This window comes from Furipterus horrens, unplaced genomic scaffold, assembly GCF_987537825.1.
Source record: "Furipterus horrens unplaced genomic scaffold, mFurHor1.1.pri manual_scaffold_7, whole genome shotgun sequence".
NCBI lineage: Eukaryota > Metazoa > Chordata > Mammalia > Chiroptera > Furipteridae > Furipterus > Furipterus horrens.
Window position 1 is genome coordinate 12,876,211 of NW_028327177.1, and position 9,731 is coordinate 12,885,941.

The 9,731-nt window shown below is 49.6% G+C and overlaps 1 protein-coding gene across 1 annotated transcript in view; it reads right to left on the bottom strand.

Moving 5' to 3' along the window:
* The window catches only part of COL14A1 (collagen type XIV alpha 1 chain), a 184,933-nt gene extending 179,415 nt beyond the window's left edge, over positions 1-5,518 (bottom strand). The window contains exon 1 of the mRNA XM_090283415.1: positions 5,355-5,518. The gene's annotated coding sequence lies outside the window, so the exon portion shown is untranslated. The remainder of the gene's footprint in view (positions 1-5,354) is intronic.
* Between the last annotated feature and the right edge of the window lie 4,213 nt (positions 5,519-9,731).

Below are 9,731 nucleotides of genomic sequence, written 5' to 3' on the forward strand. Positions count from 1 at the left end.
GGCAAGGCTGGCCTGATGGATGCTACTCAGAACAACTAGTCTATGAACTGCTGCTCGTCCACAATGAGATAAGGAGCTTATGCAAAAACGTAAATCAACACATTGTCCAGCTTCCTTCCCCAAACAAGGTTTGCTATGAGAAAAATACCTCTGCTGAATTAACAGTGTGCTTAGTAACATATTTGATTTACATCCTGGTGCAATTTTATCTCATTAAGGGGAAGTAACAGTTTGTGGTGTGGCACCATCCAGCAGATGACAAGTTGAGTAGCAAAGGCCAAGATCTCTCACCGACCAGACCACCCCAGGATTGCATCTGCCCCTCATCCCCTTGCAACTCTCCAGCTAACTTCATGGCCTCAGCAACTATTTTTATCTTCTGGGTCTTGGGTAACATAAAACATCTGCATGGACAGTTTGCCCCATTATCCAAAAGGTTCAAAGTGCATAACCAGCAATCAATAAATATTGATGGATTTAATAAACAATAATTTAATGATCAGGGGTGATGTGTACAGTTCACAGTTGATGCGCTGCACAGTTTGCTCTTGGCCTAGAGTGAGTGATGGTTGAAACTTGCAGACACCATGTTCTTAAAGTTGTATGTGTAGCTGTCTTATCCAGAGGAAGGGGTGCTGTTTTCTTCCCCCAATGGCATGCACCTGCCCAGAGGAACCACCTTTCTCTAATTCACAGAAACACCCTATGGAGGTTAAGCGCAGTCCTGTGAACTTTTCAGATGCAAGGGATTGGACTGCAAATCAGCCTCAGAAATGCAGCTGCTCAGCCTTAAACTAGGTGCTCTAAGTTCTACACGATAGAAGGCTGAACCATCCCCAAAGTATGGCAAATTGGAGTGACAGCTCCTTGACTCAGGAATGTTCCATCACCTGGCTACCTGGCTCTCTCTCTCTCACTCTCTCTCTCTCTGTCTCTCTCCTTTCTCTCTCCTCTCTCTTCTCTCTTCTCTCTCTCTCTCTCTCTCCTTACAAGTACTGACATAGCTCCTAGGTCAAAGACATGGGAAACTGCTTTTTACATATACTAAACTCTACACCTATAAGCAGTATAAAGGGTAGCCACATATCTTAGCAAAGACATTTCTTTTTTTTAAAGATTTTATTTATTTATTTTTAGAGCAAGGGGAAAGGAGGGGAAAAGAGGGGGGGGGACATTGATCAGTTGCCTCTCACACACCCCCTACTGGGGACCTGGCCTGCAACCCAGGCATGTGCCCTAACTGGAAATCAGAATGGCGACCTTTCAGTTCACAGGCCAGTGCTCAGTCCACTGAGCCACACCAGCCAGGGCTCAGCGAAGACATTTCCTCCTTCCCACGGGCTTCCCTGACCTTCCAAGTCTGAACCAGTGCTCCTCCTGTGTTTCCTTCAGCAGTAAGCTTTATATTCCACTCTGGAGCACTTAACACGTTTTGTAATTGGCTATTTGCGTTGGTCCTATTCACAGTGCTTAGCACTGCATCAGCACATGGCAAGAGGCAGGACTGGGAAGCAGAAGAAAAATGGAAGCAAAACAGACCTGCAGTAGAATGTCATTTTCAGATACCAATTGAGCGAGCCTCTCTACAAAATCAGACAGAAAACCATCCAAAAGCAATCGAGTATCCCTAATTATAGACACTTCCTGAGACATTTGGATGGACACAGCAAAGCCCAGCCTCCCTCTGGATCAGCTTTCATAAACAAATCTGATAATTTCTGGGAGGAAAGAGACAACGCACTGTTCCCTAAAATTGCAAGTAAGGGATTCCTGCCAGGCTAACTCCACCAACCAACGCCCATTGGCAGAAAATTTTGCCAAAAACATTGATAAAGAATTGCCATGAAGAAATGGGGAGTCTAGACTCCAAGCTCTGACTTACAATGACACTGAGTTCTAAAACTTCCCACTGATTTTCTAGTCACAATTCCTGCAGAGGAGAAGGAGGAGGAGAGAAGGAGGGGGCGAAGGAAGGGGAGGGGGAGGGGAGAAGGAGGGGGAGGAGGGGAAAAGAAAGAGAGAAGGGGAAAAGTCGGAAGAAGGAAAAAGAAACAGGAGACAAGAGTAACCATTTTTGTCTTCCAGGCTCTGCACCAGATCATCTCAGAACTCACAACAACCTTACAGGGTAGTTACTGTTCTCCCTGTTTTCTAGATGAGAAAAATGGAAGCTTAGAAACTTTAAGGAATGTGTACAGTGGCCCAGGAGGAGCCAGTTTAGATTTCACCCATATCTGTCTGCCTTCCATCCCCTGGTTCAGCTACTAGATTGTATAACCTCAGTGGACACCATTCATTTCCGGTCATACCCCCTCCCCCACCACCCACCAAGAAACTGATGGAGACCTGCCCAATGGGATCTAAGTTCAAACCTCATGCAGACTTTTCTTAATCAGGTAGCTGTCACTTGTTGGTCTTGTGATCCCAGGCAAGGTAGCTGATGTGCCTGAAGCTCACTGATCTCTAAATTGGGCAACTTAGTTGTGTTTCTCAAAAGAAAAGGGCAGATACTCAATAGATTCTTAAAAAAAAAAAAGCCAACAATTCCACCACACATACCATCACTCCCATTGAAACAGGATGAGGTCTGGTCTTCATTCAAAGCCACTTTTTATTTAGCTATAGAAAGAGCAACAGAAGATTGTTTTCCTGACATCCAGCCCCAAAGGAGGAAGTTTGTTTTTGTCGCTTTCCCCTTGCCCCCTCCTCTCACCTGGCTGGTCTCTCTGTTTCCCCGGGAACCATCCAGTGTATGTACCAACAACCTTGTTCTACACAGACTGTCATGACCCCAGATAATTATTTAGCTCAGGGGCGCTCAAACAGCAACACCTCAGCCTACAGGAAGGACCGTGTCCTTGAAAGGAATCTTAGGTTACACTCGAAGGGCCAGAAAACAGCAATCATGGCTTGATGACAGCAAATGTGTCTCCAGAGTCACCTGTCAGCTGAAAACAGGGTTTGTGTTTCACTAAGTGACACTAGGAAGTATTTAAAACCCAAAGGGAGCACAGGTACAAGGGGCCTTTTTGGTGTGCTGGGCTGCCCTGGCACCCCTCAAACCATACCAGTTTGCTCAGCCCATTCTTAAGGCCAGCCCTGGCTGATTCTGAAAACCAAGCCTTGTGTAGAAAGTTCTCTGATATCCTCAGCTGGACCATTAGCAGCAGGATAAGGGCCAAAGGGCTCCTCCCATCGGTCCTGAAGCTTGGGAGCCACCCAAAACTGCTCCAGGAATTCTAATGGGTTCCAATTAGTTCTCTCCAGGGAATTACTAGGAAGCCTCGCTAGTGTGGCTGCTATCCTTTTAAAGGGACCCCCGGGAGGTCAGGGCTGCAACGGAGGTTCAGGTCTACCCTGGCTCGGGGCTCCCAGGCAGGAGGAGTAGCTGTCCAGTGGTTCATGAGGTTCTGAACATCATGAATAAACCTTGAAAACATATTGCTAGGTGAAAGGAACCAGTCGCAAAGGACCACAGACATATGGCATGCTTCCATTTATAGGACATGTGAGCAGAAAGTAGAATAGCATTGCCAGGAGCTGGGAGGGGTGGGGGAGAGCAGGTTGAGAGGAAATGGGGAGGTACCACTAACAGGTGCGTATTTTCTTATTGGAGTGATAAAAATGTTCTAAAATTGATTGTGGTGATGGTTGCACAACTCTGTGAATCCATTAAAAATCACAGCATGGTATACCTGTATGGTATATGAATTATATCTCAATAAAGCTATTCTTAAAAATACTCTCCTAAAGTTTGTCTTACAGTAACCACGTTCGGAGGAAATCCATCCAAGTTCCTCCTTTGGAACAACCCAAAATCCAAATGCTATTCATTCATTTATTCATTCACTCGTCTAAATTTACATGTGAGTTCTCTGTGTGTCGAACCGGACCACCTTGTCAGAGACGGAACGCTGGTTCACCTCACTGTACCCAGCTTAAGCCTGTTCGCTGGATCTGAGTAGGGCCTCTATTACATGCAACTCGGCTCTCTGGAGGTGAGGAGCCCCAGAGCCTTTCACAGGGAAGCTTCAGGAAACCCCTTTCCATTTCTGCTCCTTAGAGAGCCACCAAAGTCTTATCCCCAAATTTCTTTGTTCCTGACCCCTCCCATCTTCTTGAGCTGCGGCCAGCAGGCAACGTACTCTCAGAAAATTCCAGAAGACAGTCCACAACTTTCAAAGGGAAAAGGGCTCTTGGCAGTGTCAGAGGCAATCCTCGGGGGAAACCCTGGCCCCTGTAGGAGCTGCGCACACAAGCTCCATCTTGGTCTCTTTCTCCAAGGGCAAGTTCAAAGCCCGCACTCAAGCAGAGGGAGCGATCCCAGCACAACCCTGAGCTCACACGCCAGAGGGCGTGCTTGCCGCCGAGGATCCAAGAACCCAGCTCCTAAAGCGAGTGCCTGCGGTCTGGACGTCCAGTCTTACCTAAGGCTGAGCTTCTCCAGTGACCCCACGCGCGCGCTCCTCCCGGCCCGGCCCTAACCTATCTCACCCGTGCACACCGCACGCCAAAGCCCTGCTCGTGGCTCCGGGTGCATCTTCACCCAGACAGACTCCGGGTATTAGGAGACTTGAGGCAGGGAGGGATTCCAAGGGATAAAATGCGGGGAGGTGAGGGATGGAAAAGCCAGGGCAGAGAGGATCTTCCAACAACACAGTCTGGTGATGTATCTCAAAGCTGTACCGGACGTAGAAAGGGCGAAGCATCAGGGTTTCCTGACGCAGAGACGTCGAAAACAGGCTACCGCCAACATCCTACATCAAGGCGCTCTGCCTGGCGGTCCTCTTTGCGTCTGGTCCCCAGCGCTAATCTGTGGCAGTGCCAAGTAGTGGCCGAGTGAGTTGTCCCCCACGATCTCCGTCAACTGCTCTCCCAAGCGATCCCCAATACAAGCAAAATAAAAACAGCACGCTTTCTATTTATACACAGCTCTCCAAGGCAAGTCCCTAAAGCCCCTTTTCACCAGATTGCCGCCTTTACTAAAACCCTTCCACTTGGAAGTTCTGGTGTCGCCACCTTCCCGAAGTTAGACTCGCTTCTTCCCACCCCACGCTCATAGCCCCCAAATATAGAGAAAAGCCCCCGGGAGCAACACAAGGCTTCGTCACTGTCTTTGCATTCACATCACGCAGCACGTCCAATCTCTCTGCGCTGTGACCCCCGCGAGGAGGCATCGGGGTACACGGTCTCATCCCACCCCAAAGGTCCCGGGGTATCCAGGGCGCGCGAGAAGTGAATGTCCAAGGAATCGCATTGTACCTGCAGGTGGCTCGCCCTCTCCACTTTTTCTTCCTCACTAGCAGCCTTTTCAAAGCCAGCCCAAGGAGGGGCAGAGAGAGACTGGAACTAACCTGTGCAGGGCAAGCTTCCAGCTCAGGTTGGGGACCTCTCGGTGCCTAGGAAGATCCAAGTTCTGCCACGAGTTGGTTCTCGGCACCGCACGGCTCTCGCGTGCTTCCCGCCTAGTGCTCTTTTTAATTAGCCTCTCTCCTTCTCTCTCTCCCTTCCTCACCCTCACCCTCCCCTGCTCCCACTCCCTGCAGCCCGAAGCTGCCTCCTCCTCTCCAGCGTTCCCTCTTGCTGGGCGCCGGAGATCAGATAAGAGGCAAGGAAGACCAGTCGGCGGCCAATTATAGAGCGAAGGTGGCCGCGGGGGCGGAGGTGGGGTTGGTGGGAGGCAGGCCTAAGTCTCAGACACCCCCACGTTATTTCCTCCTCCTCTCCCCACCCCCCGATCCACAGAGATGCTTCGAGGAGCCCGCCCCGCGCCGCGCACGCGCTCCCTCCAACCTGGGGGCCGTCCCAGGTGTGCCGCTGAGCGTTGCGCGCCTGGAAAGAGCCGCTTTTGTCCCTCCGCACCTACCGAGGCTCGTGTAGAGCCACTAAACCCGGCCCTGCGGTCCCTTGGGAATATCAGGAGCCCTCCGGTACCCAAGCGCTGTGTGCCCACTTCCACATTCCCAAAGGGTGCTTGCCTTCCCGTGTCAAGGACCCTGCGCTTGCGGGCCCGTACCCACCGTAAAGGAGTACCCTTTTTTTTTCCTGGTTCTTTTACGGAACATTTAACAAGGGCTGAAATGCCAGGGCAGCGATGGCCAAACTTCAGTGTGCAGAAGAATGATCCAGGGTGTTGCAATTGACGTTTTTATAGATTAAAAAGGGAAAATGTCAGCAGTTTCCTGTGGTTGGACTTCCCAACCTGCAGATCCCCGACTCACAGAGATCCTGATTGACAGGTCGGGCGGAGGCCAGGGGCTCTGCATTTATCAAACACCCTGGTGGTTCTGGTCCATGCAGGTCACTTCGAAGTTGGGAGCACATCTACCCCTGAGACGAGAAGCACAAAAGGCGCGCCAGAGCTCGCGCGCGTCCCTAGGGACTGGTCCCGCAGTCTCACCCTGGGCCCCTTTAGAAAGTCATCATCCTTACCCTTTTTTTGACCCTGGCAAACAAACCGCCCTTCAGCGTTATTTCCAGTAGAGCTTGTATGTGTGCACAAATGTTGTGGAGGGAGGTGTAGACACTGAGAATTTCACAAGAACCCATTATTGTGAGACAATGTTTTCCCGCCTTGGAAAACTGAGAAGGAGGGTATTTCACCACTGCTGATAGGTGATGATGGCGAGCGGGGAATGGGCAGGTGGTGGTATTTAAGCCGAACCTGCCCAGCTGAGAACGCAGAGAAGCTGAGGTTTGGAGCCTCTCGAGGGGTCCCTCCGACAGTCTAACCTTCCCAACAGTTGTTAGCCACCCCTACTACTTCCCAGAATTTGCGTGGTGTTTGTTTGTATCCTCTTGCCCGTGCTCTGAATTTATTTCCCCGCTGCGCCTGCGGTTGAAATGGAATGGGGTCTCTCCAGCCGCACCGTCGCCCTGCGTCCACTGGTCCCTTTCCAACTTGGCTTCAGCTCAGCCACAGGACGGGTCCAAGCGAGGCGCCGTTTTGCTTCTGCGCTTCACTGAACGCAGTTCCCTGGGGTCAGGCGCCAGCGCAGCTTTTCAGGAGACACTCCAAGTCCAAGGGCTCCAGAGGTGTTACGGCAAGGGTTCGAGCGCCACCTGGTGTCTACGTGGGGAGTTTGGGAGAGGGCGGGAACTGAAAGATCCCCATTCACCCTAAGGGGAGTCGTAGGCACCAGAATTTCTGAAATGCAGGATTTACTCCTAGACACAACTACCACTTTGATTAATCTCCTTTCTTCTGTCCCTTATATAAGTCCTATTACCCTCAGAGTCTGGTTCCCCTTTTCTCTAATAAAATCTCTTATGCCTTCATTTTTGCCCTTTGCCCTGGCTGGTTTAGCTCAGTGGATTGAGCGTCGGCCTGCGAGCTAAGTGTCGCTGGTTCGATCTTCCAGTCAGGGCACATCAGAGAAGGAAAACTCTGACTCCAAAAAAAAAAACCTCCGCTGCCTTGCGGCATACCTCTTCAGGGGAAAGGCTAAGGGAGTAAACCCCGACAGAAAATCCGGAGCCGGAGTCCCTAAGGCGGTTTGACGTTGTAGTCAACACCGGCAACTCCTGCGGCGCACCTGAAGCCAAGCTGTATTGACTCCGTCTTTCCCTTGGGCCCTTCAGCTGCGAAGAGAGGGGGGGGGTCTGCTGCATGGGCAACAGCAGACCCTCCATATTACCCTGCCCAGGCTCTGTAGCTTCAGCGTCATCGCAAGATGTCGATTCAACACGGGAGGAGACAGATACCATGTCACTCCCGAGTCGGACTGCACAGCCATTCTCGGCGGTGCAGATAGACTCTTAAGAAGCTACACCATCGTCTCTCGAGACGGACGGCTGCCGACGACGACATTTTTGCCCAAATGTAGCTAAGTAGTATAAGCTTAGCTTTTCTTGTAATTCCCTTGAGGGAAGTAATGACCTGTTAGCACAGTTTCAGGCAAAGACGGAGGAAGGGTATTTGTACAGAACTGGAAATGAGGAATTAGGTGATTGTAAAGTGAGAAATAAATGTAAAAAATTAATGTACAGTAAATAAAGAAGCATAATATTTGTTCAGTAAAAATCTTACACAATAATATACATTGATTTTGTAATGGCATAACATGTTATTTTTTAAAACTCTTAACTCATCCTTCCTTCTCTTTAGCTTTTGATTACTTGCATTTCACTTTTTTTAAAAGATTTTGTTTATTTTTAGAGAGAGGAAAAGGGAGGGAGAAAGAGAAACACCCACGTGTGAGCGATACATCGATTGGTTGCCTCTTGCACACCCCTAATTGGAGGCCTGAGCCACAACCCAGGCATGTGTCCTTACTGGGAATTGAACCAGCGACCTTTCAGTTTGCAGGCTGGCACTCAACCCACTGAGCCATACTAGCCAGGGTGCCTCTCACTTTCAATGTTGATAAATGTCAGTTAAGGTTAAATCCAAATAGCTGGTTTTAGTCAGGTTTCTATTATGTTGCAGTTGTGTGTGAACTTCTAGCCCTTGCAAGCAAGTGTTTAATCAACATTTATCTTGGGTCAGCCTTCGGTACAGTGTTGAGAACTGACTCACTAAAACAACACCAGGAGATTTCACAAATGGCCTCCCCTCTCAGTCTAGGAAAAATTACATCAGAATGAACACATGAATGAATATCTGGGGCCTTTTCAAAGATATCCAGAAATTCCAGCTTCCCACAGTCATTCATTCCTGGACTCAACAATTCTTCCTAGAGTCTCAGCCTGAGTTCTTGGTGTGCCTGCGATTTTATCTCTTTTGAGGGACCACAGACACCCCTGTGGACCACCTCCTCTCACCGCCCTGAGGCCTTGCTGGAAGACTTTCAACCCAAACGTGAATGAAGGGGCTCTGCCCCTTGCTGTGTCACTTTGGTGAAGTCATTTTACCTTTCTGAGCCTAAGGCCTTGTGTAATTAATTATATCTCGGGGGTATCATGCCGATTAGGTAACAGATGTGTTTATGAACCTAATCCATAAAAATAAATAAATAAATGGCATCTCTGTCACCCAAACTGGGACTCTCCCCCTTCCCAGGACATCTGACTATACTCCCTTCAGCAGCCACTTCCAGAATGTTCTCCCTGCAATGTTTCTCAGCAGAAGCACTATTGGCATGTTGGATAGAACAGCATGACTGCCCGCCAGACATTGCAGAATATTTATTATTCCTGACTCCATCATCAAGTTCCCCATCTCCCAGCCATTTTGAAAACCAGAATACCACTATGCAATTATCCATGTACTCTGTAGCAATCCCTAGTTCCCAGCTTTGTAAGTTATTGGCAGTCCTGCTCCAACCCCTCTGTAACCGCCAGCTATGACTTTTCCTCGGCCCTGCATCCATTCACCTTTCTTTTGGTAACAGAGGGTTCATACTCAGCCCACAGACAGGCACCAGCTGGTAACAGTACACCATATCCATGAGCGATCACCATGGCCCAAACCCCCACTTGCCTGTTCCTGTCCGCGCTGACTGTCCCATTGCCACTCTTGAATCTCACAGTATTGGCCCTGATCTTGCAAAAGAACAGCTGGTAAAAAAGGTCAACCCCCAGCACCACGGGGAATCTTCAGGGCCCTGAAGTACCTGCTAATTGATTGGCATCCCTGCCACATCAGCTGTTAAATATTTTGTATCTCACGTGCAAGTAGCTGAGCTCTGAGTTCTTCTAGGAAATTGCCTCCAGGCCCCTGGATGGGGCTGTGGTGGGCTGTCATTTGGAGTGCTCTGTGAGCATGCGCTCTAACCCAGGTCAGCCACACA